Below are 19,389 nucleotides of genomic sequence, written 5' to 3'. Positions count from 1 at the left end.
CAGCTGTATTCCCAAGCACCTAGGTCCAAGACGTAAGATTTGCTGGATGAAATAAAGGCTTTACTGTATGGGTTCTTCATGTATTCTGCTTCTAAAATGCATTTCAAGTAATCTAGATTTGGAAATTATAATTTGAGGGAAAGGCAAATAAATAAATCCTCAGTCTAAATTCAGGACAACCTTTCTTATTTAAAAGAGGATGAAAATAAATTTCAACTCATTATTAACACATATACAGAAATCTCTCAAGTTCTTTGAAAAAACTCTTATATGACTATCAAGTATACTAACAAGAAAATTGTTCAAAAGCACAATTGTATTTTAGGGATTCCACTTCTTGAAATGGCAAAGTAGCTCCTACTGGACTGATGCTCTCACGAGTAACTTCTGTAAATAGACAAAACATAAAGAGCTTGAAAAGAGAAACAGCAAAGCGGGAGCGGTGGTGCTGGGGGTTGGGAGGAGGAGAAGCGAGTCAGTAGTTGCAAGAAGTAGACAACATGGGGTGACTTTCCATTTTTTAAATGGTTTTTACCCAGAGAGCACATCCCAGTTGTTTTTGCGCAGCAAAAGCCCAAACAACTAAATCTTCAGTCTAATTCGCTATTAATGAACCAAAGGACAGATTTTGCCATGACCACAATAGCTGAAAACCTAGTGAGTAAATCACCAAAAGGAGAGGAACACCAAATTTTGTGTATAGTATCTACACATATCTCTGGTTCCCAAACTGTACAGACGAGATTCCAAGAAATCAGGCTAAGGTTAAAGTAACAGAAGTGAGGTTTCAGTTTGTAGTTTAAGTTCAGCCAAGTTAACTGCCTACTAAAACAAACAAGCAAGCATGCAAACCACTAACCAAACATCAACACATTCTAAAGGAACACAATAAACTTCAGTCTCTACAATGTGTCATTCATAACATCCAAGTTATAATCTAAAATTATTACACAGAAGACACAGGAAAAACTGACCCATTGTCAAGAGAAAGGCAACTGAGGGAGACCAAGCCCAAGATGACCCAGATGCTAGAATTAGCACATAAGGATTTTAAAGCAGCTATTTTAACTATGTTCAGGAATATAAGGGCCAATATGCTTAGATTTCTCAGTCAAGGAAAAAAAAAACTATAAAAGAAATGTAAATTCAAGAAGTGAAAAATAAAATGTCTGAAATAAAATTCACTGGCTAGGTTTAGTCACAAATTGGAAATGACAAAAGAGTCAGTGAACTTGAAGACACAGCAATAGAAATCATTAGAACCTGAAGGATGGAGAAAAAAAAAGACTGAGCCAGGGAAATGAACCTAGCTCAGGGACCTGTGAGAAAGAATCAGTAACTCTTAACATACCTGTAACTGGAATTCCAGAAGGAAAGGGGGCAGAGAATGGGATAGAAAAAAGTATTTAATGAAACAGTGTCCAAAAATCTCCCCAAGTTAGTGAAAGATCTAAATTTATACATCAAGAAGAACTTGACTGGCTCCCTGTCCATCTTGGAGGTTGTTCTTGGTTGGGAACCATTTCACACCTAAAGCAGGAAGACAGTGGTCACAAGGAAGACTATAAAGTTGCCTAAATCACTCAGCTCTAGACTCTGTATCAACCCAAGATTCCAACTCCTTAAGAAAAGTGGCAAGCACATGTTGGAGTACATGCAGGCTCTGAAAATGGTAAGATGAGGCAATGTGAAACTGGTCATCCTCATCAACAACTGCCCAGGTTGAAGAAATCTGAAACAGAGAATTACGCCATGTCAGCCAAAACTGGTATCCATCTGCAGTGGCAATAATGTTGAATTGGGCACAGGGTATAGGAAATACCAGAATACACACCATGGCTATCACTGATCCGGCTGATTTGGTATCGTTAGAAGCATGCCAAAACAGATTAGTGAAAAGTCAATCATGGAAAAATTTTCTATAATAAAACTGGTCAGAGTCTTCTTTAAATACAACAAACAAGCAAAAAGATCTTGATCAAGATCAGCAAGTCTTAAACAGGAAAAGCCAGAGAAATCACACGTAGGCATAATAGTCACAGTGCTGAAAACCAAAGAAAAAGAAAATCCTAAAAGCAGTCAAAGAAATAAAATAAAGGGCAACAACAATTTAAATGAAGGCTGACTACTCATTAAAGACAGTGAAGGCCAGAAGATACTGAAAAGACAAAATTCAAGTGCTGAAAGGGAAAAGAAACAATTAACCCATGTTCTGCATCCACCAAAAGCAGACTTTAAGAACAAAGCAAGGTAACTATTTTTAAATGTAGCCCGTGGGTGAGTGAATAAGCTTTACAACTAAACACACTGTTGAAACAAACAGGTATTTATTTAATTTTGAAAGGAAAACCTAGAAATACCTTACAATTTAATCTGGAAAATTATTTCTAATAATAAACAGAAATGTATTTTCTATGGTTAAGATGCAAAATGACTGCTCTTCTGAGAAAAGAATAAAGAAATCATGCTTTACAGGAATGCTTCTAACAATAGGGGTAAAATTCTAGCACCTAACCTACTGCCAGCTCAAATAATCTGGGAGTAAGCTCTTAATGATTTGAAATAGTAGCAGAGTGTACGTGCTGCTGGGTGCTGTGCTCAGGCACTGAGTTGTGTCTGACTCTGCAACCACATGGACTGCAGCCTGCCAGGCTCTCTTGCCCATGGAATTTTCCAGGCAAGAATACTGGAGAGGATCACCATTTCCTCCACCAGAGGATCTTCCTGACCCAGGGACTGAACCTGCGTCTCCTGGACTGGCAGGAGGATTCTTTACCACTGAGGCGGCTGGGAAGCCCAGCAGAGTATATACAGCACTACAAACCCAACCATAAGTATACTGGAAAGATTTTAAAAATGCGCCATGTTATTTCCTTTCCTAGAGTATGTAAGCAACTTATTTCTAACCTCTCAATATTATGACAGTGCAGAGTACTAAGTATCAGTTAATGGCTCAGACTTCATGTTATAATAATCATCAAGTCTTCATTTTCACTACCGTTCACTATGGTGAATCTTTCCAGGACTGTAACAGTGGTATGATACATGTAACTGTTAACTGTACTCCCAAGAAGAGACCATAGCCTCCAGATCAAAAAACAACAACAACAAAGAAAAGCAACAGGACTTATAGGTCTGAACAGAATTTGAGCATTTATGAGGTACCTGGATATTTAAAACTGGACTATCATCATTCATTCACAATCCATGAATTTAAGGAGTGCCTAGTACACAGCAGATAACCATGCTGGAGATACAAGTATTAGAGTCCATACCCTTGCTCTCCAGGTCACAGAAATTCCTGGATTAAAGACACATCAAAACAAGCTAATAATTTACATAACTATTTTAACTTGCCCACTATTTTATCTTCTGTCTGCCTTCTGCTACCAGATCTGCTGACTGCTATCTCAGTCTATCTCATTGCTGACACAGTAATGTTTTTCATCTCCTTCACATCATTCAAAAACAGACTACAAGGGAGTATATTAGGAAAAACTATAGAGAGCAGCAGCAAGAAAAAGGTAGGAGCCGAATCATGCAGTGCCTTTATAGGCCATTAAAATTTGGAGGTTTTATTCCCAGGGTAATGAGAAGAAACTGGAAGATTTAAGCTCAGAGGCAGGAAAGGTGACATGATCAAGAAATCATGTATGTGTGAGGAATGGCTACAGTATGGAGAAAATGGCAAAAGATGAGAAGACCAGTTAGAAAAATGCTTTAGTCTAGCTAAGAAGGCAGGAGGAAAAGGGGACGACAGAGGATGAAATGATTGGATGGCATCACTAACTCAACGGACATGAGTCTGAGTAAGCTCCGGGAGTTGGTGATGGACAGGGAGTCCTGGCATGCTGCAGTCTATGGGGTTGTAAAGTTGGACACGACTGAGAGACTGAACTGAACTGAACTAGCTAAGAAATAGTTAATACTTTGTAAGTGTAGAGACAGCAATGGACACTGAGTAGAAGGAAAAACTGAAGCGATAATTAGGAAGTAAAATTTAATAGAACTTGGAGATGGATTAGATATTGGGGTAAAGAAGGAGGTTGTAAAGGTTGCTTTTTTATTTGTTCAGATGGTTGGTCCCATCTAGAAACTAAGGAAAAAACTAGAAAAGGTCCAAGAAAACAAAACAAAGTTTAGTTTTGAACATACTGAGTCTAGGGTACCTTTACAACCTCAAAACAGTGATATCACAGAGGGAGCTGGGATAGATAGACCTGGAGCTCAGAGTTCTGGGCTGCAGATAAACATCTGAAAGGCATCCTTGGTGCTGGCATTAATTAACCAGTGTAGATGAGACAATCCTACCATATAATTTAAGAATACACAGAGAAAAATATTCTTGGTTATATTTTATATGAAAATTACAGTCATTATTAATTTTTCCCTAAAAGGCCAACGTTCCTTCCAGCCCAAATACTAAACATTATATACAAAAATTGATTTTAAGATATCTTAATTTTTTGACCTACCCTATAATGAAACATTTAAATAAAAATTTAAAGAGGAACATATGTACATAGTTTTTAAAAGCCAAACAGTATTACAAAGTTTATTGGGGAAACCAAGTTTCCCTGCCTCATGCCTCTCCATTTTTATCCTATTCCATATTCCAGTGTCAACACTAAGCTGTTTCTTCACATTCCTATACAAGATGATTTATAGGACTATTTCTTGATTTTTTTCAATTTTACACATTTTCTATGGATTTCCTATTATGGAAAATGAAGAGTTAGCTTTGTAACTTAGTTCTCATGCCATAATATAACCATCCTTCTCTACTCCTATGTCCATCTGCCCAATTACTTATTTCATAGTTTTTGCTTAAATCCGTATTCAATATTTATATTACTTTTCCCTGTAAATACTATCAGCCTACCCAGTTAATAGATTATGAGGGGTGGACTATATCACCAAGGTTCTTTCCAAACTGGTCTTTTGGGAAGAAAAGTGTGTATGTTGCTAACGAAAGAGCTACAGAATATTTATCACGTATGACTAAAAGCTGGCTTTCCATCAAGTCCAATAACACAGCAAAGGTCTTGCAATTCTAACCCTAGGGGAAATGGGGAGATGTGAGTGGAGGGGATGGAGTAAACATTACTATTCTACCACTGAAGTTACAGATTTAGATGAGATGTGTTACTTTTTAGCAAACTTTGATAAAAGATTAAAAAACAAACAAAACTCCCAAATGATGACTATACAGATATGTAAAAGATTCTAGTCACCTGCTCCTGACGAGGAGGTACCATACAGAGTAAATGACGCAGCAAAGCTAAATTCCCAGAGATCCAACTTTTAAAAAAGGAGTAACTGGTAATATACCTTATATAAACTACTTAGATTTACATAATTCAAACCTGGAAAGTGTTGCCCTTTAGTATCAAAGTCTTATTAATGAATAAAATAATGTTACTCTCAGTTCAGTTTAGTCGCTCAGTCGTGTCTGACTCTTTGAGATCCCATGAACCGCAGCAGGCCAGGCCTCCCTGTCCATCACTAACTCCTGGAGTTCACCCAAACCCATGTCCATCAAGTCGGTGATGCCATCCAACCATCTCATCCTCTGTCATCCCCTTTTCCTCCTGCCCTCAATCTTTCCCAGCATCAGGGTCTTTTCAAATGAGTCAGCTCTTCATATCAGGTGGCCAAAGTATTGGAGTTTCAGCTTCAACATCAGCCCTTCCAATGAACACCCAGGACTGATTTCCTTTAGGATGGACTGGTTGGATCTCCTTGCAGTCCAAGGGACTCTCAAGAGTCTTCTCCAACACTACAGTTCAAAAGCATCAATTCTTTGGTACTCAGCTTTCTTTATAGTCCAACTCTCACATCCATACATGACCACTGGAAAAACCATAGCCGTGACTAGATGGACCTTTGTTGGCAAAGTAATGTCTCTGCTTTTGAATATGCTGTCTAAGTTGGTCATAACTTTCCTTCCAAGGAGTAAGCGTCTTTTAATTTCATGGCTGCAGTCACCATCTGCAGTGATTTTGGAGCCCAGAAAAATAAAGTCAGCCACTGTTTCCCCATCTATTTCCCATGAAGTGATGGGACCGGATGCCATGATCTTTGTTTTCTGAATGTTGAGCATTAAGCCAACTTTTTCACTCTCCTCTTTCATTTTCATCAAGAGGCTCTTTAGTTCTTCTTCACTTTCTGCCATAAGGGTGGTGTCATCTGCATATCTGAGGTTATTGATATTTCTCCCGGCAATCCTGATTCCAGCTTGTGCTTCCTCCAGCCCAGCGTTTGTCATGATATACTCTGCATATAAGTAAGCAGGGTGACAATATACAGCCTGACATACTCCTTTTCCTATTTGGAAAGAGTCTGTTGTTCCATGTCCAGTTTTAACTGTTGCTTCCTGACCTGTATATAGGTTTCTCAAGAGGCAGGTCAGGTGGTCTGGTATTCTCATCTCCTTCAGAATTTTCCACAGTTTACTGTCCACACAGTCAAAGGCTTTATAGTCAATAAAGTAGTCAACAGATGTTTTTCTGGAACTCTCTTGCTTTTTCGATGATCCAGCAGATGTTGGCAATTTGATCTCTGGTTCCTCTGCCTTTTCTAAAACCAGCTTGAACATCTGGAAGTTCATGGTTCACGTGCTGCTGCAGCCTGGCTTGGAGAATTTTAAGCATTACTTTACTAGTGTGTGAGATGAGTGCAATTGTGCGGTAGTCTGAGCATTCTTTGGCATTGCCTTTCTTTGGGATCGGAATGAAAACTGATCTTTTCCAGTCCTGTGGCCACTGCTGAGTTTTCCAAATTTGTTCGCATACTGAGTGCAGCACTTTCACAGCATCATCTTTGAGGATTTGAAACAGCTCAACTGGAATTCCATCACCTCCACTAGCTTTGTTCGTAGTGATGCTTTCTAAGGCCCACTTGACTTCACATTTCAGGATGTTTGGCTCTAGGTTGAAGATCACACCATAGTGATTATCTGGGTCATGAAGATCTTTTTTGCATAGTTCTTCCGTGTATTTTTGCCACCTCTTCTTAATATTTTCTGCTTCTGTTAGGTCCATACCATTTCTGTCCTTTATCGAGCCCATCTTTGCATGAAATGTTCCCTTGGTATCTCCAATTTTCTTGAAGAGATCTCTAGTCTTTCCCACTCTATTGTTTTCCTCTATTTCTTTGCATTGATCGCTGAGGAAGGCTTTCTTATCTCTCCTTGCTATTTTTTGGAACCCTGCATTCAAATGGGTCTATCTTTCCTTTTCTCCTTTGCTTTTCGCTTCCCTTCTTTTCACAGCTATTTGTAAGCCCTTCCCTGCCAGCCATTTTGCTTTTTTGCATTTCTTTTTCCTGGGGACGGTCTTGATCCCTGTCTCCTGTACAATGTCACGAACCTCCATCTATAGGTGGAGTTCATCAGGCACTCTATCAGATCTAGTCCCTTAAATCTATTTCTCACTTCCACTGTATAGGATTAAGGGATTTGATTTAGGTTGTACCTGAATGGTCTAGTGGTTTTCTCCACTTTCCTCAATTTCAGTCTGTATTTGGCAATAAGGAGTTCATAATCCGAGGCACAGTCAGCTCCCGGTCTTGTTTTTGCTGACTGTACAGAGCTTCTCCATCTTTGGCCGCAAAGAATATAATCAATCTGATTTTGGTGTCAACCATCTGGTGATGTCCATGTGTAGGGTCTTCTCTTGTGTTGTTGGAAGAGGGTTACTCTCAGGTAAGCTTAAAACTTTCCTAAGCAATAGAATTTCAAGAAACCACATTCTGTTTTAACTATTTGTTTCTAAAATTTTCTGGTGACAGAACATGTTAATAGCTAAAAACATAAATAACACTGCTAAATATTTCACCCACAATTCTATATCAGCAGGGGCTGTCTCATTTAGTAAGATGAGACAATTAAATGGTTGGTTAAGTATAAACTCTGGTTCCATAACTTCATGGCAAATATATGGGGAAACATGGAAACAGTGACAGACTTTTTTTTTGGCTCCAAAATAACTGTAGATAGTGACTGCAGCCATGAAATTAAACAACGCTTGCTCCTTGGAAGAAAATTTATGACATATTAATTATTTAATATGATATATTAAAAAGCAAAGACATTACTTTGCTAGTAAAGCCTTTGAGGCCTTCCTTTCCCACGTTTATGGGACAAATCATTTGTCTTAATTGGATAACTCAGACAAAGCTACCTGAAAACCAAATATTAGGTTGAAAATAAGTGCCAGATAAGTGGTATAAACTGTGCTATAGGTGTTCAGAGTGCTCTCAGGCCTGAGGGAAGAGGTGGAAGGGCCTTGAATCATCACAAGGTTGAAGTATGAAGCGAGGCAATCCAATAAATACTAGGCAGGTTCTGGAGACAATGAGTCAGTCACCTGTTTGGCTAGAAGGAGGAGGGACAGGAGGAAAGAGGATTAAGGAGAAAGAGTTTCGGGTGGGGAGTATCTACAAGAGAAGATGAGAAAGGTTGATGAAGGCTGCAAGTGTACAGTGGCTTTTATTATAGAAGGTCTTGAGATACATGAGTGGTTTAGCCTATCATTATGTAAATTGATGTACGTATTTCATCTTTGCCCTGTTTGTACATGGTTGAGTTTTACCGGAACAAATTTACTACTGTAACAAAGAAAAATATAGCTTACGTTGAATATCATGGAAGAACAGGACAAAATATATAAAACTAAAATTCCCTTCTCAACTGCACTGGGACTCTCCTTTAGCGTACAGACAATAAAGTAAGAGGTTGTTCCATTTTAACATGTATTACTATCCTAAAATTTAACTCTGATTTCCATAGTGACCTCCAGAGATACTAATTTTTTTCTATAAACAATGCAATCTTGACCTGGACAGACCCCTAGGAAATTATCTTGTAAACGTATATAATTTAGGGAGTTAGAGAAAAGTCTTGATGCTCAGCAGACTCTTTTTTTTAAACCTGAGGTCCATTCATCTATCCAATTTTACCTCTTAAAACCAACCTGTGACAACAAACAGAAATTTTTACATAAGTAATATTAGTTTCAAAGTGGAGAGACTATCTTGTTCACTGCTGTATCTTAAATATTTAGAAAGTGGAAGGCAAGTAGTAGATGCTCAGTAAGTACCTGTCGTAATAAATCTCTAAATAAAGATCAGAATACATCTAGATTAAAGGCTACTATAAAAAGTGGTAGCTATCCCTCCAAACTACAGTGTTTGTCTTACCCTTGGCTATATGTGAGTGCTGCTATAATAGTTGTTTTGAAACTGCATCAATGCAATTGATATATTAGGCAACAATTTGAGCACTAAACGAATTCTGCTGTGAATTCATCTGTCAGAAACACTAGGTAAATGCAAAAAACCAAACTCAGCTGAAACAAGCTGCCTATGAACACTCAAAATGTAAATACGAACACACCTCAAACATCTGCCAGCAACCTCAGCTTACTGAAGCTTCAAAAAAATCAGTCATACCCATCCACAACTTGTGTTCAGCTTTCTTTCCAATTTCAAAAAATCATTCTTCACAATAACAAGCTTCCACAACTATGTGAAAGTTCTTTCTATAAGGCAAACTTTAGGACTGTTTAAAAGCAAAGTACAGTATTTATTTGTATAAATATTATGTAAGTACTTACACATATTTCTTAGCCATTTGACATGTGTAAAATTAAGGTTTCTACTTTTTAAAGTTCACTGATGACATTCTGAGTGTTGTACCTCAATTCCATTTTTCTTGTTAAGTCCTGTGGGGTTTTATTTTTTAGTTTTGACTATAGTGGTGCTTTTTAGGGACACATAACCTCAACAACCGGAGGAGGCAATGGCAACCCATTCCAGTACCCTTGCCTGGAAAATCCCATGGTCAGAGGAGCCTGGTGGGCTGCAGTCCATGGGGTTGCTAGGAGTTGGACATGACTGAGCGACTTCACTTTCACTTTTCACTTTCATGCACTGGAGAAGGAAATGGCAACCCATTCCAGTATTCTTGCCTGGAGGATCCCAGGGATGGGGGAGCCTGGTGGGCTGCCATCTATGGGGTCACACAGAGTCGGACACAACTGAAGCAACTTAGCAGCAACCTCAACAACCATTACTAAATTTCCCAGGGCGTCTAATGGGAAGGGAGAGTGTTTCAACTTATGTACTTGGTTGTCAATATGATGTTAACAGTTTTTTATTACTAATTTTAACTTGTGTCTCTTCTGTGGACTGGCTGATGACAGTGCAGTGAGTTAGCTGCTAATTTTTTTTGAAGTTAAAGCAAGTTTTGAAACTTTTTGGCCTTAATAAGGATTTCAGAAGTAATCTGAAAAAAAAAAGTACTATCTTTCTAATTATATACACTATTTTAAGTACCTCTTTCATTACTGATGATGTAACTATCTCATCAAATGTCAAGCAGGTGTATAATAGTTGATGCTTCACATTTAATTAATTTTAAAATAATCTACAAATGTAATTGAATGAAAATTTCAAAATTACTTTTAACAGCAAATTATTAGAATTGTATTTCTTGGAACATGATGTTACATCTTTATTAAAGCAAAGCAAACTTGCTGCTCTCCAAAGTCTATAATATCAAATTATTTTCCTAAGAGTTAAAATGTAAGAATTATAGCTATGGCATTTAAAAATCTAAAATTCAAATACTATCATCATTTACGATAAAAAAGAGAATAAGTATAATCCATCTTTAGCATAAACTTTAGCACAGAACTGCTGTAGTCTTGAATCACTTTACATAGATATTTGCAAAAATAAAATAATAGAAACACACCAAATTAAGTCACCTAAATGCTACTTATTTGAATTACTTATCATGTTCAGATTTAGTGTTACTTAAAAGCTTAAAGGGAACAAAGGATTGTTACCAGAAAATGTATTTCTCAACTTTACAAGCCTATAGTAATTTATTTTCTATAGAAAAACAATAAATATTAACAGTGTAATTTTAATACATGTCAAATGGCTAAGAAGTAACATAATGGCCCACTCTATCTCCTCTTAAAAAAAAATTCCCAATTTACTCATTAATACACTGCCTCAAGTCCATGAATACTGACCATTTCTTATGGTTAAAAGGTTTAGCAGTTATAAGTTCCTCTAAAAGGAATGTGCAAGTCAGCCACACTTGGCAATTTATGTACTGTGGTTTTGTGGTGAGTGCTACCATTTTCTAAGGATCAAGAGAAGTGCAATAAATCTAAGGCAGAATGGTTATAATTCATCAAAACATATTATATAACTAACTACCTTGTGTGTATTTTCCAATTCATACTTCATTATTATTTTCCAATACATTAGGGTTTTAAGATGGAAACAAAGTTACTTCTGAGTGTGCCCCTTTTAATATAATTTTTTGATAATTCATCTCCTGTATAAATATCTTTAAAAGAAAGCACAATATAAATAAATGATATGATAATGAGCTCCCATTTATAGGTAAAGGGAAAAAAAGAGCAGAAAAGAAAATGAAAGCACTTGGAAGAACCAGTTTTCATCTTACATCCACCATAAACATTTGGAATGAACTAAGTAAGACTCAATGACATGTGAAAATTACAATAACTTGGATAAAATATTAATCTAAATTGACATTTTAAGATGAAGATTTAGAGAAAGTTAGAAGAAATTTCACCAACTGATTCCCATGCAGTTTCAGCCCCTTATTTGACCTGTTTCTTCTGTTCATCTCATTGAACTTAACATAATCTTGTTAAGTATGTGCCAGTCTTTCAAATCTAAAACTATGGAACTGTTAAAAAGTCAGTTGTTAATCTTGTTATAGTTATGGGGGATGGATTTTATATTAGATGATCAAGAATAATTTCAAAATTGTACAGAAACTTCTATCTCAACATATTTATTCTATATAAAGATATTTCACAATTCTCCGATCATAGATGCCCTTGGAGAATATTTAATATCATATAATTGAATAAAGAACCAGAAATCTCATTATGTAATACTTCTCCATAAATCTAGAATGACCTTCATAACAATATAAACTATGAACAGATATGAAAGTGATCATCTACTCAACATTTCGATTAATGACACATTTTCTAATGCATTATTGTTATATACTTTCATATATAGTATACACATTGCTTATGCAAACAATTATTGTGTGTCTACTACTCACTCTCTACTATAGTGGGTGCTGAAAATATTAAAATTAATAAAAGCACACTTTTCAACATTCAAGAAATTTACATTTTAGTAGAGGAAGACAAATACATCAACAAGTAAACATAATGACTGAACTGTAACTGAGCTGTGTTGCAGTGCACAGCGGAAACATAGGGGGGGCCAATCAATTCTGAGGGAAGCGGAGAGTTTAGGGTAGGATTAAGTAAAGAGGGCAACACCTAAGCTGGGTCTTGGAAGACAAAAATACGTTTACCAGGTGGACAGGCAAGAGGGGAAGAAAATTTCAAACATAAGTAGCTGCCCGGGAAAAGACTTGAATCAGACAACATGGCAAGTTTGGGTAACCACCAGTAGCTGGCTCACGTTGAAGGGCAGGGAGTGAGAGGAACAGGGAGAAAGTGTGATGCAGGATGAAGCTGGAGAAGTGGGGTAGGCATCGGCAATCATAGATGATTTTAATTGCTTTCCCCTGCCCCATATGTGCTGAATCCCACAAGTCAGCAAGAACAACACGCCTCTCACTTTCCAGATCCACCTAATTTATCTCTGAAGTTCCAAGCCCTGCCTGGTTCTGTGACATTCCACACAGTCCCAGAGGCAGGCATGCAGTCATTCAGTAACATTCACTGTGCGGCACTGAGAGGTGTATAAGCAGCAGTGGAGATCAGGAGGCAGTAGCGCCTAAAATGCAGGAACTGAGGCAAGGCAGGAGAAATTTCACAAAGAATGCAGTACTTGGACTTGGCCATTACAGATAAATCATAGAGTCTTGCAGGATATCACTGACAACTGTTTGTGTTAGGGAAAAGACCGTGAAAGAATAGGATAAATTTGAAGAATTATAGCTGTACTGCAGAAGGGAAGTGAGATAAGGCTAAAAAGGTAGAAAGTTTTCAATGAAAAATGCACAGATTCCAGATTATGTATAAGATCTAAGAAAATTCTACTGGCCTGGAATTTTCATAAATACAATCTGCTTTTTGGTTCACCTTAATGTCTGTGAATCATTCCACAAACACTGCCCATTGTAAGCCAGGTAATGTGCTCTAAATATGCAAAGATGAACAAAATATAGTTCCTGCTTTTGAGAAAAATCATAAACTAGTAGAATTCAGATTTATATGAGACTTCTTATAGCATTTATCTCACTTTATCATCCCCACACGTGAAGCAGAGAAGAGAAATGTTACTCCAGTTTTTTTTTCTTTTTAACTGAAGAGAATAATGGAAAGATGTATTAAGAAGTGTATTTACACTTCCAGCTAAGTCAGTAGCAGAGCTGCTTTCTAGGCCAGTTCCCAACTGTGGTGTCAACTATCCGGTGCTAGCACCATCAGCTGGGAATGAAAATTTGTTGCTGATCATGAAGTACCAGAGCTCCATCTATAACAATATAAAGTGTCCAACCTACGGACAAGCATATGTGTTTAAAGAGGAGCATATATGAATGTCAGTTTAGTTCAGTCACTCCATCGTGTCCGACTCTTTGCGACTCCATGGATGTAAGAATGTCACTTCAGTGTATATCACTAAAAGAACAATCTGAATAACCGTTTAGGAATGAATGAGTAAATCAAGGTACAGCAATTTTTTTTCTTTAAGTCAAGTAAGAGACCCAAATAATTATATTCAAAGGCCTATTAAGACATTACTGGATGAAAAAAGATGCAAAACTCATGTATAATGATGCCCTTTGTGTTAAAAAAAAAAGACACCAAAAAAAGTTTAAAACAGATATTTTTATAGGAATGCACAGGTAATGCTCTGAAAGGATACACACTAATTATTTTGGAGACCTGGCTGAGTAAAGGAACACACAGGGAGAAGGTGGTCCAAGGAGATACAGTCATCTCTGTTATGTTCCAATTTTTTATAAGAATATATATTCATGTATTCTTGTATAAGTAAGCATAAACAATGGAGACTAGAGCAGAATATTTTCCCTATAAAAGTATTTCCTATGTATTTCCCCATAACACTACTTGTATTCTGATATGGGGGGTCAGAGAGTAGGAGCAGCATAGAAAGAATTATTTGAAAGTACCAGAACTGAGCCAATTCAATGTACTTTCAAATAACCCTATGCCTATGCTATCAATGCTGAAATTGTTACTGATATACTTAATCACTGCAACAATGGTCAACCATCAGGAGTCTTGACAGACGGGATTTAAATGTTCACACATAAAGGCGGACAAGGGCACTTTCCTCTGAGCTTACAGCATGATCACTGACTCACCATGAATCAGGTTCTGTGCTGAACAATGTTAACCTGTATTATTTCAGTTCTTACAACATTCCTGTAAGAAGTAACTGGGATATTACAGGTAAAATTCTTCACACATGATGCCTAATCAAATAAGAGTAAGTGCTGGCCTTCACAGGTATTGCTACTGCCTAATCTCTAACTTTTTCAAGTTTCAACTCTCACTCTATTGCAGTCAGCTTTTCAAAAGACTCACTGACTTAAGTGCGAGAATGCTAAGAAATAAATCTGCAATGGATTATCATGACCTACTAACTAAATCCAAACTCCTTTACCATACATTTGAAAGCATGTGTGGCATAGCTCCACCATCCATCATACCCTTCTATACCCTACTATTCTGCAGGCATACTGGAGTGTTTACAATTTTTAGAACATATTATATACTTTGATTTCTACAACTTAGGAATATTATTGTCTTTCTTGCTAAAGATTTCTATCTACTCTTCAAGGCTCAGTAGAAATATTACTTTCTCTACAGTTTTTTCCACCTCTATTATGATACTTTTTTATGGTATTACTTCTCCATAAGCCCACTGAAAACAAGGTTAATTTATTTCTATATCCTTAGCGCACCAAATAAACTATTTTATATACAATTTACATTCAATGATGTAGAAAACTTTCACCATTACTCACAGCCTCAGTGATAACTAGTAAGACTTCAAATTCAGAAGCAATTCTCTCTTATCTCCCCTTCAATTCATCTACCAGTGGTAACGACCCTAGTAACTCTGGTAGTAGCTCTTTCCTGCCCTAATTCAACACTCAGTGAGATATAATTATTTCAATGCTAAACAAATGAAGTGGCACAGAATCAGTGACCTGATGTTGACGAGACTGGCTGACTTTAAATTCATTATGCATTAACACTGGAGGAAGGCATACAAAGCATAAGCTAGGATATCAGAATCACCTTTTAAAATCACAACTGGGATATAAAATTCCTTTGTTCAACTTTGGGTAATCTCTAACTTATCTGAACTGAACTTAAAATCAAAAGATATGTATGGTCATCTACCCTTTAGCAAACAAAGTCACCTTTTATGGATTAACTGTTCCTAAATCTATACGAATTAGTAAAAGTGGTAAACGTCCTTAAAAGCTAACCTAGCCCTCTAAACATTCACAAGTAGTTTTTTCTCAGTTAAAATCTAAGGTAGTAAGAAACCTTAATTTTCAGTTTTGCGGTTACCTTCTACAAAAACTCCAACTACTGATGACTTTCTCGTCTGGTTTCTTTTGGGCAATCAAGTAAAAATATAGCAAATACTAGTTATATACTTACATTTAAAACAGAATCAAATTCTTCAGGTAAAACTATTACATAATATATTACTTGATTCTATCCAGGAATTTTCTTTCAATTTCCCCACTCCCACCCCCACCCTCATTTTTGAAGACCATATTAACTCTTTATGTGAAGGCACTCACAGTGTAGATTAGTTGAGGACCTCAAGACAGAGAACTGTTTCATTTATTTAATTCTCTAAATTACTTGTACCATATGTGAACCTCTTAAAGGAAGACAGTTAGGTTGTTTCTGTACTTCTCAATGACGACCAGAGTACTTTTTGTACATTTTTACAGGGCTTAACTCAATAGCATTTCCAATTAATTTTTCTTTAATTCTTTTTCCATTAGTTTGCTGTTACAAACAAGTTAAATTAGAAATAGTCAGGCAAAAGGTACGTTAAAGTCAATACTAGTTGCATGTCACCCAGTGGTTAGGGATGTTACTAAACTCTGAGCAAGATGACCAAAGTTTTAAAAGTAAAATTTTGGTTATTATAGATTTCATAGTAAGGCAGTTACACGGCTAAGCTTGACTGGTGCCATGGACTTTAGCATACCTGGAAATAGAAAAATTCAAATGGTAGCTGTTCTTGATTGGCCCATTGCCATTTTTGCAGCTTACAAATTTTTAATTAAGTAACTGCAGTGAGCTCATCTCTACTGGATACTTCTTTTCCAGGGCAGGTCCAGGAACTGGGTCTGGAGCCTTGAAAGCAGAAGAGAAACTAGAGTAAACTAGAGGTAGGCAGAACAAGAAACGTGACCAGATAACATTGTGAGCTAATAGCAGTGAGGTAGTCCCCAGTGTCTCGCATAGGAAATATTCTTAAATGGAAGACTCTCTTATAAACAAGTTACCAAAAGATGCTATTTGCATTACTTAATTCATTGTCTTAATCTACCCAACTCCACTCTAAACTTCCAATTCTAGAAACTAAACCAGTAGCCTTTATGAAATCTCTACTGGCTTTCAGCAACAGACTGTCCAATATGGAACCAGAGTATATAGAATGAGAAAACCAACAGTAAGTTCATTTTCATTAGTAAGACTGGAATTGTAAAGCTCTCATTTTTAAGTCACTTTACTCTTCTCTTTTGCTATCTTATTTCCAATTACCTTCTGTTTCCCTAAATTTCTACAATCAGTTCTCAGACTTTTCTTAAGAAATGCTTTAGATACATCTAAGCAGTGAAATAAAGTTCCAATTTTTAAAAACACTTGGTAATTCTTAAAGAAGGACGCAAAGAACAGCTCATAAATGTGGTTCTTAACCACACTAGAAATTCTTTTTTCTATTACCAAAACAGAGTCAATGATTTTTTTTTTTTTTTTGGTTAGGTCCACATTATTAAAACACACACAAGAAAACTTGCAAGTACAAAGGTTACAGAAATGGTAGGCTATTAAAAATGTTAGAATGTTGTACTAATTAGATTACTAGGGCCTAGAAATGATGTTCTTATGCTTGGTAAGCTGATAATTTTAGGAGTGTCTACGAAAGAAGAGACTCAATCCCACAGTAGTCAAAATAAACTGAATCTGCTGCTGCTGTCCAACGATGGCAGATGGTGAGGACTGTAACAGGACAAAAGATTAGTGCTAAGACAAGGATGTAAAGAACTTAAGTCCCTGCATTTCTAGTAACCAGGACACAACAAAGCAAAAGAGAATGAAAGTAGTTTTTAAGGACAACGTCAATTTTCCACCTATTGTAATGGCATGCTGTAGATGAAAATATTCTGGTAGAGAAAGATCTAGGTTCCAAATCTGGTTCCTGTACAAACTAAAACTCTGCAGAAGTTTCTGTTGTATTAAATGGGATAGCATCCCCTACCTCACTGGATTGTCATGAGAATTAGCAGCTAACAACCTGGCAGACAGTAGGTATTCAATTCAGTTTTCTATATGCTCAGTTGTGTCCAACTCTTTGTGACCCCACGGGCTAGGGCCTGCTAGGGTCCTCAGTCCATGGGATTCTCCAGGCAAGAATACTGGAGTGAGCTGTCATTTCCTACTCCAGGGATTGCCCTGACCCAGGGATCGAACCCACACTCTATCATCTCCTGCAATGGCAGGTGGGTTCTTTACCACTGTGCCACCTGGGAAGCTTTGCTTTAAACATCTGAGTATACTTAAGCTTTCATTTTCATAAAATGCTGAAACAACAGCTGTGTGGCAAGCTTTAGCTTTAAATAACTCAACTGCATCACATCCTAAGAGAGATAACCTGATTTATCAACACTGATCCCAGAACAAGGCAAATGTGAGAGAGCTCAATTCTGAGAACTGATGATAAATAAAAACATAACAATTTACATTTAGGATAAAGAGAATTAATGGTAAACAAGTAAGTAGACATGTAATTCTTCTTCTTTCAAGCAAAGCAGAAAATACTTGTCAACACACCTCTAGTCAAAATAGTATAGAACTGGGATACAGTGTCTTTTAAAAAACAAAAGGAATCAATATATGATCTAACTTGGTCTTTAAGACAGGAAATGCTTTAAGGGCGTAGAAAAGCCTTACATTTGAGCAATAATTTTCCTCTTACTGATAGAACAGTGGGTTCCACATAAAATTATTATTTACCAAATATGGTTCAGAGCTCAGATTACACCTTCCCTGGCATTACCAAGTAATAGAGCAAGTATCACAAGCCACAAGGAATTCTAAAAAGAAAAAAAAAAACAAACTTCTTTTCTTAAAGTTTACTTGAAATGTGTTCACTACTACAACTTTATTTCAGAGGTTTTAAAAGTTAACATGAAAAGAATCTTACTCAAAATAGACTTAGAGATGAATTTACTTAGAGATGATAAGTAAGTTTTGCCAGCAGGCATAATAAAGAGTATTTAAGAATGAGGATTCCCATTCATTAATCCATATGGATAGGCTTTCAGTTTACAGACCATGGAAAGAAACAATTTTCTAGATAAACCATTAATTTTGGGGTGTTTTTATTTTATAACCAGATTATCACATTGAAATCTCATTACTCACATAATGTTTCAGTTGATTCTTTTGGATTTTCCAGATATAAACTGTCATTTACAAATAAATGTGCCTCCTCCCTTTCAATAAGTACACCTCTTATTTTGTTTTTGGTCTAATTATATTGGCCAGCTTTCTCAAGACAATGTTATGTAACAGTAATGCCAGCCAGACCTTTTTTGATTCAAGAGTTTTTAAAAGGAATTTAGTATTTCCCTAAATACTAAAATAGAAATTCTAGTACCTCACCATTTCTAGTAACAAAATGCTGGCTTCTGGTCTGAGATATATAAAATCTTATATATCTATGTTCATTTATTTTTGTTTCACTAAGGATTCTTATTAGAAATAAATGTTGATTTCCCCTCTTTTGATATCCCTCAGGATATTCACATTTCCCATCACCTAATATAACTTAATTTGATTTATTCCTAACGGGAATACCACTCATTTGTAGTACTCTGTTAATGTAATGCTAAATTCCATTTGATTTTATTATGCATTTTTTGCATTATGTGAGACTGGTATGTAATCTTCTTTTATGCTCATATTTTATGTTATCTTAGTTTTGTAAAACGAATATGGAAGCTTACTTTTTTCCCTCTATGTTCTGAAATACATAATTATCTGGTGCTTTTCGTCAGGAACAATCTCTCTACCAGTTAAGACCAGCATTTCATTTGTGGCTCCAGATCCTATC

The 19,389-nt window shown here is 36.5% G+C and overlaps 1 protein-coding gene across 2 annotated transcripts in view; it reads right to left on the bottom strand.

Moving 5' to 3' along the window:
* The window catches only part of TAB2 (TGF-beta activated kinase 1 (MAP3K7) binding protein 2), an 85,705-nt gene that overhangs the window by 44,446 nt on the left and 21,870 nt on the right, over window positions 1-19,389 (bottom strand). The window contains exon 1 of one of the 2 annotated variants that reach the window (XM_068984924.1): window positions 16,255-16,366. The exons of the other annotated variant lie outside the window; for it this stretch is intronic. The gene's annotated coding sequence lies outside the window, so the exon portion shown is untranslated. Of the gene's footprint in view, window positions 1-16,254; window positions 16,367-19,389 lie in introns of those variants that run through there. 2 annotated transcript variants of the gene reach the window in all.

Source organism: Capricornis sumatraensis, chromosome 13 (genome assembly GCF_032405125.1).
Source record: "Capricornis sumatraensis isolate serow.1 chromosome 13, serow.2, whole genome shotgun sequence".
In the NCBI taxonomy this organism is placed as follows: Eukaryota; Metazoa; Chordata; class Mammalia; order Artiodactyla; family Bovidae; genus Capricornis; species Capricornis sumatraensis.
Note: the sequence above shows the minus strand (reverse complement) of the source record. Positions and strands in the feature narration are given on the sequence as shown.